We start from the raw sequence: 16,121 nt of genomic DNA, 5'->3' as shown, positions 1-16,121 counted from the left end.
TTTACATTTGAAATTAAGAATTGCTACAGAGCACAGGTGCTATTTCGGACGTTCATTTGGGAAGCAACTGCCATGCATGTTCTTTTTCTCTGCTGAAAAGAGGAATAAAAATTGAAATACTTGCAGTAAGTTGTCTACAAATCAGGACTGATTTTTTTTCAATGAGAAACAATGAAATTCAAAGAATTTCATAATAGTTTAGCATAATTGCTGTTTCTCTCTTCTTTTTTAAAGCTACAAAAATAATTATGACTGAGAATTAACTGTGATTCAAAACAGTTTTGTTTCTTCCTGGAACACATTAGAGAAAGGGGCAAGTAGATTAGATTTTTATTGGCTGGGAATATTGTTTTCTAGAAGATTCCTAGGGCTTTAAGAATTATTCTATATTTGTATTGCTTCTACATTTGTAGCTTGTAGATAATTGTACTTTCAGCATAAATTTCAGCTTTTATACTTGCTTAAGTTACAAACAAGTAACATTGAGTTTTTATTTTGAAACAAAACTAAAGCAATTTAGGAGCAGATAACTTCTATGATTTGTTATTTGCTTACATAGGTGCATGCTTTCTTTAGGACAAGTTAAGATTTAATACATTACTCAAATTTAAGATTCATAATTAATCTAGTAATTACACTACCTTAGCAAAATTAATCTTGAAGCAGATTTGCTAGCTATAAGACTTGAAGATTTAGACCGTGAGATATGAGACAATCAATATGATAATTTATAGTAGTATTAGACTAGTGTTCAAGTGTATGCTTCAAGAAACATCCAGTGACTTCTGCTCTTCTATAAATTCTAGCTTAAATTTTTAGTATAGACACGATGTATGCTCAAGAGGAGATTGCAGTTGTCTAAACTGATTATTTTAATTGACAAAAGACTTGAACCTATTTTTGCAGTAAAACATGGGCAAGGAAAGGAAAAAGGCGTGATGTTGTAGACTGCAATTTTACTGTTTAGAACCCAGTGGTCAGGTTCTGGTTTTCCTCCTCTGGCAGTTAACGACAGCATCATTTTAAGGTAGTGAAGTGTCCCCTTTTACTTACTATGTGTGTGATATAATTTTTTTGATAAATCTCTAATGTGCTGCATTCTTATCTTTGGAAAGTAAGTAAAGTCTATTTCTTAAAGTAGTGTTCATGTGTATAAAAACAGAGCAGTGCAACCCCATACGCCTACTACTTACTTGGTTTTCTCATGTATCCCTTGAGTATTTAAATTATCTAATGTTTGGAAGCCGAGATAACTGGATGGACCTACATACGGACAACCCACTTATTTTTCTGGCCTCCCACTTTGCTGCCTGGTTTATAATTCTGTGTCTATGTTATTTAAGCTTGTCTATGTTATTTAAGCTCTAAATCCCGGATTTAAAGGCCCAAGGGTGTTTGTTTTGTTTTGTTTTTTTTTTAATCTATTTGATTCCACAGTTTCTGTGTTATATGTTGGGCCCATTTTACAAACAGCCCACTGTCATTTTCGTTGTCCTATCCTTTAAACAAACAAACTTAGCAAACATAGCTATTCTTATTTTCGTAGTTGCTTTTCCTGGTAAAAAAAGTGAATGAAACAAAAAACCCATAGCCTTCGGTTAAGAGAACATTTCCACTTTTCTGTTGGTTTATCATTTTAAGAATTTAGTCAAGGAATTAAACAGAAAATTAGGAAGTAATGTCCCACCAGCCACCAAGGTTGAAAACAACTGCATAGAATTTTGTCCTGGTTTAGGCCAAATCCACTACTGGGGACCTGGGGGACCCCAGATGGGACCAACAGATGCTTTCCTCTACCTCTCTTCAAAGAGAGAGGCAGAGAAGGAAAAAGAGACTTATGAGTTTAGAAGGAACTAAACTACTTTAATGAAATATTAATAATAAAATAAAAAGAAATTATGAAAAATATATACAAAACTGTATCAAGCTCCCGAGATGACAATCACGACACTGGCTGGCACTGGGGCAGTCCCAGGCTGGACTCAGTGACGAACGGGAACTGGATTCCGGATCTGGATTCGGGATCGGGATCACAGACAGATGAACAGAGTCCTCCTCAGATGTCGGCCATTGAAGGAATTTGATTCCTCTGCTTTTATACTGAGCATGAGGCAAATGGGATGGAATACCCTGTTGGTCAGTTTTGGGTCACCTGTCCTGTCCACTCCTCCCTTCAGGTGGGACCCCACTATGCTTTTCCGCTTCTGACCCTTCAATGTGGCAAATAACTAAGTTGGTTGGCCTTGGGGGTTATAGCAATAAGTATAAGCAAGAGCCTCTCTGCATACCGTGCCTGGGCATCAGCTATAAACATTGGTCTTATCACTCAGAGAGTGAACACTGTCTGCACAATATGCAGTTGATTTCAGTAGTTAGAAGAGGCCTAGCTAAGAAGCGAAGTTACTGAACAAAATTGGTTCTGTTTTACCTCAAACCAGGACAGATTTAATACTTAGTCTGCTATTAAGTTTTGTTGATTTGTTGTTCCACTATCAAGAAAGCAAAATGAAATTAATTTCTTTCAGAGTTGTAGAAACCAACCAGAGACCTGCTTGACCACACAGAAGTAGCTAAGAATGACTCCTTTATTTTGTGCTTCAGTTAAACAAGATGAGCGAATTCAGAATTTGAGTAAGTTCAGAGAAGGAAAAAGGCCCATTCAATGTCAAGGGGTAAGTAAACCCAGTTTAAAACTCATAAGGCGAATGCATTCACATTGGCTATATGATTTCCTTTTGTGTGTTAAAAGACCATGAAGATTTGGATTATTTATTTATTTAATATTTTATTGGGCATTGTATAAACACAAAATATCATAGATATTCAGTCAGAACTCTAACAGAATTTAGGATCAAGTAGACAACACAGATTCACTGTGGGGAAGAATGACACCCTGTAAGCAGTGCAATGTCATCAAAACACATACATTGTGTTCTTTTGGGACAGGGAGGAGAGATTACTTAGGAAAGGATAAGCTGAGAAAAGCAGAAGAGAAGAGGCACATGTACAGTAAAGCATTATGAAAGTCAGATTGGGGCAAACAGCCATTGGAATGATGACTGTCAGGCAAACTTGTAGGCAAATTTTGAACTGCCAGAGGTCCTTGCTTTGCATTCTGCTTGACTCGCATGTTAGAATGTATAGGTGATTTCTCTCTACAGTCTTCAGCTACAGTGATATGGCAACAGTGAAAGTGGTATTATCTGGGTGTGTACAAAGTGAGGATGATCTTCCTTGATTTGTTTTGGGCCCAGGAATACTTGAGGGTAAGGGACTGAGGTGTTTAAGCCTGTTTTGCTGTCTGTCTGTTCTTAAGATACAGGTTTTACAAGGCAAAGTTAAAAAACATCAGGATTTCTGGTGTATACGTTTGTAAAATATTCTCTTTATGCTAAGCATTTTGCCTGTGCAGAATCTTCCTAAAGCTAATGGAATTCCAGTTTATGGAGTATAAAGATTCTACCTTAATTCTAGAAGGATAATGACATATGAAGCAAAACAACGTGCAAGATACCTAGATCAGATATCTTCACTTATTCTTTAACTAAAAGCAAAACTTACACACAACAGATTAAACAACTGGCATTTAATGACAAGCAAAATAAGATCCAGTATCAACAGAAAATATATATCAAAAAAACCCAAACAAAACAAACACCACCACTGCCCCTCCAACTTCTAGTTAAACAATAGTAACTGAGATTAATATTACAAGAGCCTATTTATTAATCATTGTCCATTTGGGAATAAAGGAATTATCTGATGAGCTAAGAAGGGAGTTTTTCTGTCGCACTATAATTTTTCATACCAGTAAGTAGCTTTCGGCTTTCCTCTAAAGTATATGTTAATAAACTGTTCTAGCCCCTGTCTCTGCTCCTCAGTGAAGGACTCCTCAAAGATGCCTTCATCCCCTCAGAAGGGAAGCTGTCGTTTCAAAGCTTTTCCAGGCAGTGGTGGCACTACAATCTTACTGTCTCGTTCCAGCTCATTCTTCAGCCATTCAAAGTCGCTGTATCGTCTCCTCACACACGACTCCTTCAATTTGAAGGTAGGGAGGTTTGTCCGCGCTCGTAGCTGGTGTATCTGGCGCGGCCCATGCCCACAGTCTGCGGGTTAAAGATGTCGATCTCGAGGAAGTTGCTGGGCGGCCTGTACGCGTCCGTCAGGTTCAGTCATTTTTGCAGACAGGACTCTAGGTGAATGACAGATATGTTTCTGTATGGTATTTCTTGCTTCTCTTTCCTCTTCATAAACCACTACAAAGCAGGCTTCTATTTTGTAAGAAGGAAAACTCGGGTTTTAGTCTTTGCATAAAAGTGTTTCCCATTTTTACAAAAATGGAACTGCACAAAAAGGGGATGGCATTTATAGCATCAAATGTACAACAGTGAATTCTGAAGATTCTGTGCTACAGTTCGAGAACAATCTGCCTATTTCTTGACACTCTACTATCTCTGGAAAAAAGAAAACTTAAGAACGTAGAGGGTAGGTCATATAATTTGGACAGGGGAAGTGAAGCACATATGGATTTGTGTCTCTGCCCTATAACTTAAATTTTCAATGGGAAGCATACATCAAAAAAACTTTTACAATTAAATAGCAGTTGAAGTCATTTTACTATAATACGTAATTGAATGATAATTGTAGAGCCTTAAGAAAGGTAGGAAAGGAACAAGTACTAGATTTTAGGTAGCATGTAAGAGTGAAAAGCTTTCTTGCTGTTTTGTGAAAAACAAAATTAGAAATCTAGTTCAATGTCTGCATCTGGTAATCAATTTCTGGCTGTTATGTAATGATGTGCAATTTCTGTGGTGACTGATTGCAGTTTTTATATGGAATCTATTAAGCAAATATTCTTCTTGCAGAGCAGGTAGAACAACTGCTGTGTACGTTAAAACAGCAGTGCATTCTGAAGAGATCATACGTTGAATACAAGCTCTGACATCTCTATCGTTTTATGAAACCTTTTGTTTCATTCTAAGACTGGTTCCTCCTTTCAGGCTGAAAATCCGGTTGCAGTCTACTATCACTTCTTTGTTTTCAAGGGTGTCTATTAGGTGATGAAGTGATTACAAACTAGTTTGTAAGACTATATTTAGAAAGTCAAATGCAGTTAAATTTTTTTTGTCATGGCATAAAATGTTTTCTAGAAGGGAAGGAGGGGTAGTGAATTAGAAGTGGAATGACTGGTTTGGGGAATGGTTATTTAGAAGAGCCAGATTATGGTTTTAATATTATTTCCTGGTTTATTTTCTAGTACTGTATTGACTGTACAGTTAAAAAGAGGTAGCATTGGAATGAGCTTTCAGATCACAAGAAAAATGTCATTCTTATTGGTGTTTCAGTAAAACCTTTGAGTTAAAGATTGCTATTTATAAATCATGTAAAATGTTATTTTACTATTGTAGCATGGCATGAAGATCGTTTTGATGTCTAAATGCTTAGATTTTTCATATTTATGTTGAAAGCCTCTGTTTGTGGGTACTATGGGGCCTGTTCTTTCTAAAGTATTTGAGGTCCACATAGTTAAAAATGGAAAGATTGAAAGGATTTTGTTATTTAATGTAGTAAGTAGGTTCTCCAGATAAAGTAGATTCTGCACAGACAAGAATTTCACAGTAACATACATTTAAAAAAAACAACCATAAACCTGTATGTTGGTTTTTATTGGTTGTAAAACCTTGTTTTCATGTTTAGTGCATTTCATATATATCTGCTTGGCACTAAACTTGCATTGTTTTACAACATTTATATTTACCTTGTTTAAATGGTAATCATTTAACAACTGATATATACAATATGAATTTTTAATCACCTATTTCCACATACATCTTTGTGTATTTATGTATTGTTTCTATTGTAATATATATTTCCCTTTTGGAGTGGAGTTTGTATTTCTGGATATCAAGTTCTTCAAAGAACCTCAAGATCACCAACTGATTAAAACTATTATATTAAAAAGTGTTATCTCAGAAATTACATTCTAGAAACTAGAAAATATAAACACTTCTATTTAGTGTTACTTTGTCAGAATAATACATGCTTTTTCTGCAGCTTGGATAATGAAAATAAATTAGTGACTTAGGTTTTCAGGCTCTTACCTTTTTGGCCATGTCTGAGGCAGATTTAATTTCAAACAAAACTATTCTAGGAGAAATTTAAGCTAAAAAAGTCTTAAAACATTTCCAGAAAACACTTCACATTTGCATTTTATTTTGTAAAAGTATTTATTATCATTGGTATGAGTCTATCCTGATAATAACCATTTCATTTTCCTCCCTGTTGGGTTAATAATATAGTAGTAAAACAAACAAACAAAAGGTTGCACTTTATACTTTAACTGACTGGCACTTTATACTTTAACTGACTGGCTAATAAAGGAATAATAATATCTTCAAATGCAGTATATACACCTGTACGAGAGGCCGGTTGAGAGTCTGGAATAATTACCAGCATGATATATGGTGATTGCACAATGATCCAATAATTTGAAGTAGTTTGTGAATAACTACTAGTTATTCAAAATTTCTAGACTGCATTAGTAGAGAAACAAAAATATATACTATTTTGCAAATCACAGAAACATTCAGGCTGAAAGGGGCCTCACGAAGTCTCTATGTCAATCTCCTACTCAAAGCATGATCAGGTTATGAGGTTAGACCAGGTTGCTTGTGACTTTTTCCAGTTTGGTCTTTGAAAAACTCCGATGCAATCCAATCCATGCAATAGAAGAAGGTAAGCCAGCAATGGTGTTCAGCCAGGGCTTTATAAATCTGTTGTAAGGAGAACAATGAGCTGTGACTAATTATTGGTAGTCATATCTGTTTGTCTTTGCCAGACTGAAGGCTATGAAAGCCTGTGGGGCTTTTAACAGAACAAAAAACCCCATGTATTAAGACCTAAATTGACCTTTGGCAGCGAAATTGTGTGTATCACAAACAAGCAACCTGGGTTGTGAAACTATTTTGTTACAAATCACAGCCAAACTGATAGGCATGGTTTTTAGAATGATTTAGACTGCTGAACTCGCTACTATTAGCCTTATTTCCAAAGAAACCCTTGTCCCATCTTGGTACGTATTGTTTTCATGCCTACAGAGTGCATGCCTGTATGCTCCAGTGGTAATAGCACTATGCTGAAGCAACGTAGGTTACTTGTTAGAGGATGGACCTTGAAACCCAAGTCCTAGTTCTATCCCAAATCCCTCTCAAGCCCATTAACTTCTAATAACTGATACTGTCTAACTTTTTTATTTTGGCTTGAAGGTAGCATATATTTTAACTAAGGAGTGAAATGGCTTAGGTGTTAAGGCCTTTTTCCTGCATCTTATGATTCACCAAGGATTTATGAAAACAGAAATCAGCTGAAGAAATACTGGACAATTTCCAGAGGCTTTTGGATGTTTGCACTCAAAAGGAAGAGAGAATGCACACCCTTTTCTTCAGCTCAGTGTTCCCTTCTTTTATATTCCAAGCTGATCACTCCAGGTAATAATACTGAATTCATCTTGTCTTTTACAGAGTGGAAAGTAATTTATTCTCCCTTGCATGTTTTTTCAATTTATTAAATGAGCAGAGTAATGCTTTTGTAAAGTGTTTCGCATAAAAAACAAAGTATTGATAATTGCAAAGTAGTAACAGTAATACAAGAAAACAGACTAATGAAAAATAAAATATGACACTGCGGTTGGAAAAACTCTTCCAGTTCCCTTCAATATTTCTGCCAACTTAACGTTTCTACTAACTGTTGTTGTTCACAACTTACTCAATAGACAGAAGAAGGGCTTAGATACATTAATAATTTTTAATTTACCTAGAAAAGATTTTATTGTTCTTGAAAGACTATAATTTCTGTGCATTGAGAAAACAGATTGATGTCCTGGGTGAAACTCTGGACTCACTGGAGATAATAGGGCCTGGATTTTACCATAGGGTTTTATGTAATAAGTTATTAAACTGACATTTAAATAGATGACCACGCAATGCAAAGAGTAATATTTCATTCATGCATTGATACGTTAAGTAGTCTGTCAAGGAAAAACTAATGACAAGAAATAATTGAAAATGAAGATAAACCATTTTTTTTAATCTGACGTTTCTTTCTCTCTTATCTGGGTGGATAAACTCCCTTAATGTTTTTAACATTCTAAGGATTGTTCTCCCTAAATCAATATTTCTAAATATATATTATGCTTTCTTGAAAATTTGCTGAGCTAGTGTCTCTGTAGTAGTGTGTCAACATATTGCACTGGTATTTCTTAGATGTGGAATCGCCTAGCAGCAAGTCTCCTAAAATGGGATAAAACAATTAAAAAAAAATAATTAATCCATTGTTGACCTTTATCCCTCCTAAAAGTGCAATAAAACAACAACTCTAGAAGGACTTGAGAGGAGAATTTTTTTTAATCCTGGATTTATTGTTATGGTTTACTACTATTCGTATTACAAATTGAAAGCTTATGTGAGACTGTTGCAAACTATGAGGCTGAGGTCACACAAATGTTATTTGTATTTGCCAATCGAGCCTGGGCAGCACAGATAATAAGAGCTAAGTGTCAGATGCACAGAAACCCTGAAATCCTTCTTTCAGGAACTTTTTTTTCCCCTATTTTTTTTTCCACCTTGTTAGCTTTTATCCTATAACAAGGAATATTCCATCACAGATGTTGACCAATAATATGTTCTGTATAAGCATCTGTTCTTATTCTCCGTAAATAATAGCATCGTTTCTCTTCTGTGCAATGGTTACACAAATTAAGCATTAAAGAAAAATTGAGAATTAGTAAGTAGAAACCAGAGAATTAATGGTGTTATAAATACAACTTGCATAACCTAAACACACAGAAGCAAATATGGAAAAAAATACCAAAGAATCCATATTCTTCACTTTTCTGTCAAAACCCGATCTCTTGCCATTGTAACAATATCAGAGAGCAAGACTGAACAGTGTAAACTTAGCTTTATTTTTGGTTCTGTTGCTTTCTTTTTTCCCCTCAAAATCAGTTATCAAATTAGCTTCTCCCAGCTTAATCCACTTACTCTATCAAACAGACAGTGAGGTATTAATGTTGGGAAGAAATGTTTCCTGATCATGTGCATGTACGAAACAGGGAAAGGTGTAGCCTATAGTATTTTAGTGGCTGGAATAATGCAAGGTGCATGCTTGGGATCATAAGGGGAAAAATTATTGCATGTACTGCTAAGCGACTTTATGCTTCTGTGATTTAGTGGTGTGTGTATTTTAAATGTATGAATTAGTGGATTATGGTACAAGATGTTTTCATCATGGCTTCCACTGTATATATGTGTCCTGGTTTCAGCTGGGATAGAGTTAATTTTCTTTCCAGTAGCTGCTGTGTTCTGGGTTTGGCGTGAGAAAAATGCTTATTGTTTTAGTTGTTGCCACGTGATATTTACATTAGTCAAGGACTTTTTCAGTTTCCCATAGAAGCTGAGAGGGAGCATAGACAGAATTATTATTAGAATTTTGTAAGGAATTTTATAAGGGTTTCAGTCATGGAGAAATATTCCACATCTGCTTTATCTTTGTTTCTTCCTTTGCTTATGTTTATAAGACTAGTCTGTTCTGAAAAAAAAAAAAAAAAGTTCTTTCCTGTTATATGGTAACCACCTAAAACTGTCTTACTAATGAGATTAATGAGACATCAATAAAGACCTCTCTCTGTAAAAAGTTGCATTGTATAGAACTTCACAAACCAGCTATGGTAGTTTAAGCCAGGTAAGAATGTATCCTGTCTGCCTGGATATATTAATTCTGACTCTTCTGTATAGCCTGTGATAAAAGCATAGCAGTTAAGCATAAAAGTGAGTGAAAGCTTTGATTCTTTGATGGTCCAGGTAGCTATTAACCAGCACCCCAACTATGTCATATTGTCCAAGAATTTTTCGAAAGGTGGCTTTTAGCTTCTTAAATAGAGGTATCTAGTGTAATTTTAAGTGCTCTCTGGGAGCTGAGATGTCTTCATGGGTCTGACAGATATGGCATGGGACTGATTTATGAGAGACTTGGCCTTGGGAAGTAGAAGCTAGAGGCCGCATGGGGTGTTCTAGGACGCTACAATATTGCAAGATGTCTCTCCAGTTCTCTGAATTATTCTGTTGACATAGGAAGATTTTGGGGGTAACAGGACTAAATAAAGTGCTCTGCTTTTTAATTTCAAAACTGAGCAGATCTCTTACGCTGCTGACAGGTGAAGAGGTTTCTCTAAAAAGCACTACATCTTTCTACTTAGAAAGGTTGATTAAAACCATTTGTAGTACAGCTCTTGTACCAGTTTAGCTGGCAAAAAAGTGTCATGCCATCCAGAGGAGGATGAATTTTATATTTTGTTTATATGCACAATGTTATCAAGGTGAAGTGGCTTCCTCCCCCAGTCAGGGTGAAAAAAAAATAAAAGAGTCAAGGAAACCAGCCAGAGGTAAAAAAAAAAAAAAAAGTTTGTGACTGGAAATTATCCCATCTCTAAACTCAATGCACAATGTGCATGGCATTTTTAGATAAATTAGATTGTAGATAGATTTAGATAACTCCATTGGGTTACTGCAGAGAACACAGATATTCTGAACTAAGCCATTATGTCCTTTCTTGATTAACTTGTAAAACTATAATAGTGTGATTGTCATACCACTTGAAAGATTATTTTTTTTTTCTATTTTCTAAGATATATGGGAATATATTCAGTTCAGAATCAATGACATTCTGGTTGCAACTGCTCACTTTCAATGTATTTAAACACATAGATCCAAAAGCTCAGATACATCTGCCTAATTTTTAGTTAGTTTTATAGCAAAACTGAATTTAAATCTGACATGTCAAAGCTCAAACCATGTGTGCTTTGTGCAAGACTACTAATTCTGAATGTCATCGAGAGTTGACAAACTTGGAATAAATCTGGTTGCAATCTGTGATGGAATTAGAGGTGTGTTTTTAGGGCTCACATGCCTGCCTTCTCTCCAGAGTGTTGTCATGGGTACCTTGAGCTCTTTGAAGTGTATATTTATTGGGGTTATGTGAGTGTCCCCTGGTGGTGGTTGCCTTATGCATTCTAGTAGAGGAGTCCCAATTGCCTCAGTACTTAGTTGCTGCACCATACAAAACCCAGTTTGCTTCTAGCCTTTGTCTTTTTATCCATGTTTACTAAGATTTGTTTACATAGTACTAGATATTTAACTGTAACTTATATGGCAAAAACATGTCTGGACTGAGACTTAGCAGTGATTTCAAATACTTTGCATTTGCTTGTTTGTCTTCTGAGAATTAAATTTACACATGAGGCATTTGATGTGGCTAAAGGAGGATTACGGCCTAGCATAATGAGAAGTATACTAGCTCTTCTTTTCCATCAAAGTGTAGGACAGATTGTTCCATGGTTACCTCACTACGAAAGCACGAATGCTGCTGGCAAGGGTTCATCTGGAGGCCCGGAATGGTAACTGCTTATATAAGAGCCATGCAGGTCAGTATCAGATGGCTCATCCATAGTCTTGGTGTTGACAGTAACCAGTATATGGGTTTAAAAATGCTCTTTGATTGCTTCTCTTCATGCTGTTACAGTAGAGAGATATCTGTTTCCCTTGAGGAAACCTTCACCTTAAGGCTTTTTTTATAGTTATCAGGCAGATCACTGAAGTCTCTAGCTAAAATCTTGACTTGAAAATGAATATTGAATCCTATGGCAAAAGCTGTTCTCAATAGCATTTGCTGCCTGTGAGTAGGTATTTGCTAGATATGAGTAGATATAAGCTAGGCAGTTGCCGGCGTTTTCCGGGGTAATAACATAAATGAACGCTAGGGGATGCTACACATCTACTAAAGTTAGTGAACTATGTAGGGAAAAAACTGCCAAATCTGTGAAATTATTACCATTCTTTTTCACACAAAAAGTAAGGAAAACAGCTTTTGGTCATTTGATGTAACAGGGGTATCTTATTGGAATGTAGCTGAGTGAGTAGAAATAGATAAATTTTTAATTCTTTACTAAACGTCTGGGAAAAATGTTGTTATTATGTATGTACAAAGAAGTTTATTTTTAAATAGCTATCCTATAGAAACATCCAAGTCAAGATTAGGATCCAATTTCAATAGATTACATGCAAAAATAGGTGAAGAACAGTTCCAATACACTATACACAAAGCTACAGAGATGTTTAGTCCAGGGCTGATCTTAGAAAATGTCCTTTGACAACAAATATGAAACAGCTTGCAGGTTTGAAATTTGCTACAGGACAAGCCCAGTTGCTCCCTTCTGGAACTTGTTTTTCCTTTAAATAATTTACATTGTTTTCAAGTGCTTATAAAAACTATACAAAATAGAAATATTTAAATGTTGGACAATTATGTAAACTTTTATCATATTTTAACATGAAGAACAAAATCATGTAAAAATGTATGTAGATGACTTTTAATTAAAACGCCCTAAGAAGCAGGAATGACAACCTTACCTTTCAAAGAAATTGCTATTTAGAAATTGCCTGTTGCAGCATTTGCTTTACAAATCTTTGCAAACAGAAGGAATGTTAAAGAGAATTTTTAATTATTATGCATGAGTGACATAGAACCATTTTTATATTTTAAATTATACAGACAGCTGCATTTCAAGTTTTCTGCTGATAGCCCTGCCTTATACAGCCATGCTGCTCAGCTCTTAAAAAGAGAGCACAGTATTTGCTTGTCATACAGTCCCTTTATTCTTTTCTGGGCTGTCAGAAAAAATGTCAATATCATCTTTTGGGTGCAGTTTGAAATTCTGGTGGTATTCTGTCCATAAAGATCTAAGTTTTCCTAAAAAAATGCATTACATGTAAATAAACCCAAGAGGTTGCTGCAAATGTACTGTGGGGTTTGTGTTTTATGGTTTTGTTTTAGTTTTAATATAGGCTTTCACAGAGGAAAAAAAAAAAAAAAGAACAAGCCAAGTGCTAAAAGGTTCATTTTGCTCACAGGAATGCCAAGAACTAATCTTACCCAAAACACTGTAAATGAGTGAGAAGCATTGAGAAGTCAAAACAGAGGAAGTCCGGAGAACTGGCCAGTATTTGTGTGCAATTTTCTTTTTGTAGCAGAGACTTTGAGGTAAAGCAGGACATGCAGACAATTTGAACTGATCTAATTGCTGCTAGCTGTTGAAAGGGGTAATCTCCCTCCCTCCACTATTTATGGCTGCAGAGTCTAACCCCACCATTGCATCTACTTTTCTGCTGATTGAGCAAATTGAACCAGCTCACTGAAGGGTTCTACAAATAATAAATCCAGTGCAATGGAAGGAGTGGGAATATGTGGCTGGGAATACACTTGGTAATAATGGTTCCCCTTTCAGTGGCAATAAAGTCTTACATAAACCTTAACCATCTTAATTAAATTCTCAGGCCTTATTTGGGAGTTGGACCCCAAATATAAGTACAGATAGTGTCTCTGGTTTGATAAATTTGCAGTTTAGGAAGCATATTTTTCATCTTTTTGAATTAGTGTTTATGTCACGTTTACAAGATTTATTTATGTTAAAGGAGGAACTGCTGCTGGAGCACACACACCATTCATGGTGACGGTCATGCATGCACTTACTCACAGGCACGCTCCCTTCCTTCTTCAGGCTCAACCCTCATTTTCCTGCAGCTGAGTCTCAGGTGTTGGACTTTATAAAATAATTAATTCAATTGAAAGGTATAGCAGCAAGAACAGCCCAGACTGGGTGCCTCCAAAGAGACTGGCCCTGAACAAAGAAATCCCTGGGCAATTATACTCTTGTGATCTGTATACCCACCCCTCACACACCCTTCATGTGCTGTCCATGTGTCTTTTAGTGCAATGGTGATTTTTGATCTGGAGTCTTCTAACACACAGTTGGATTCTTTTTCTGTGTCCAGGCAGGCCTCATTGATTTGCAGTTTCAGCTGAAGGTTGGTTTACACTCCTTATGCACCTGCACTCAGTGGCAGAACATGGAGAAATGAGGAGTCCCAGACTTGGGAAAAACACTACCAAAACATCAGTGTGATATCAAAACACTTTCCCATACTAAAAGACTAAACGCAGCACTGTACCAGCTGCTAGGAAAATTACTGAGAAAAATAACTCTATCGCAGCCTAAAGGCTTCAGTAAATCTAGCTGAGTAAAGTAAATGCTAAGTAAAGCTGAGCGAACAGCACAAATCACACCATATTATAATCCGAAGTAATTTATTCTAATTAAAACTTATGTATTTATGCTAAACAACTAATATGCCTCACAATTTAGGTCATGAAAATGATTTTGATTTGTATCCTACAGTTAGGATTGTTGGTATATTTTTTTCCTTTTGTGTTTTATGTATTTTTCTGCCATCATATAAAGATGAAGAAAAATGCACTGTAAATAAGAATTATAACAACTATAAAATCTTTTCTTTTTTTCCCCTGAATCATGTTTTTCTGCTGTGTTGAAATGTTTGCACAGTGCTAATGTCCAGGATTGGTTGTTTTCCCAAAACATTCTTACATCCCTTGAAAAAACAAGCAGTTATCTGAATGCACAGAAAAGATTAAAAATGTGCAAATTGCAGGACTGGAATCTGAGTGATTTTAAGAGAAATACAGCTGAGAGATTGAGACAATAGTAAAATAAGGGTTATAATTTTATCCTCCACCTGTGAATGCATGTTGCATAGAGTTGCTTAAGAAATATTTGCAGAATTCTTTTTCCTCCTCTGTGAAATATCTTGGTATTTCCTGAATTACTAATGACACTGTGAAATGCAGAGTAACATCACAACTTATTTTCAGTATGTGTTGTAGATATATTCTAACATATCTTTAAAAGCTGGGATTAAGCAAGGCTATTATACAAGAAGTCAGAATAATGCTTTACAAAAGGGTAAATTGACATTTGTGCTTACGTTCTTTTTGGACCTACAGTAGCTTCAATACAGAAATATATTTATTTCCCCTATACTTTTGTTCTGTTTCTCCTTATGTGGTTGAAATGTTGCAAACAGCTTTGCTTTTGAATCCCTTAAACTCTGACATCTGTCCACTCTATTGTCATATGAGGATATTGTGACTTTAAAAAAAGTATTGAAGTTCACTTAATAAAAAAGTTTGCAGACTAGTCACATAGGACTTATTTGTCTGCCTAATTAACACATGCTTGGATTTTATTATGTTATTGGCAAGTAGAATAAATACAGCATGTTTTGCTCTGCCTTTTCAGAATTATGTTTTTTAATGTGGGTATAGATTTCTCTACAGTAAAGCCCCCGTAAAGTTGTTTCCAAAAGGCAGACATTAGCTCAGGAGTATTCTCATTTCTGTCACCTGATAAGGAGGATTTAGCAAACATGGTATCTAAGTTCAACAGTGCATGAAAAGTAATAATCTGTAAAGGTGCTAAAATGAATTCAACAGTTTATGCAGATGTTAGTTAATGCGAATGAAATGTGTGCTAATTATGGGCAAGTCTTTCACCTGGCTTCAGAAGACAAAGACACAGCTGGAAAACGTGTTGCTTCTTCTCAGATACATGATTATATTTCAAAGGCTTGCTTTCTTCCTGCCCTTTCATAAGGTTGAAGAGACAAGGACAGATCTACAGTGTCATCTGGGCATGAAGAAAACATAGTTAATAACACAGATCTAGTGAAAATACGAATACAGTGCTTGATCACATAGTTTAACAAAAATTTCTTTTAGTGGTAGTGATGGTTTAAACTATCTCGAGCTGCTCACTCCTGCTCCCTCAGTCGTGCCACTACAGTTGTTATTGCAGCAGTGTTGTGAACTATTGTGAATCGGTGCCTTTCCTGGGTTAAAGTTAACACAGTAAATATTTGATTCACTGATCCTGTTCTCCATGCAACCATACAGACTGTTCTGCTAGAAGTGTGACTGAGCTGGGTGCTGAGGCTGGAAGGAAATGCAAGATGTTTAAGCTAGTACATCTGATTAAAAAAAAAACCAAACAAAATAAGTAGGTGAAACTATGGGTTAAGCCTTTGTGAAAGTGGTTTTACTGCACGTTTGCGGTGGAAAAAAAAAAGAAGGATTTTTTGCTAGTGAGAGGCAAACCACAAAAATGAAATTAATATAACAATTGGAATAGCAGGTAGAGAGTAGAAAGGTGTGAATAT

This window comes from Vanellus vanellus (genome assembly GCF_965231255.1).
Source record: "Vanellus vanellus genome assembly, chromosome: 15".
NCBI classification, from domain to species: domain Eukaryota; kingdom Metazoa; phylum Chordata; class Aves; order Charadriiformes; family Charadriidae; genus Vanellus; species Vanellus vanellus.
The sequence above is the reverse complement of the archived record's forward strand: the minus strand, read 5'-3'. Positions refer to the sequence as shown.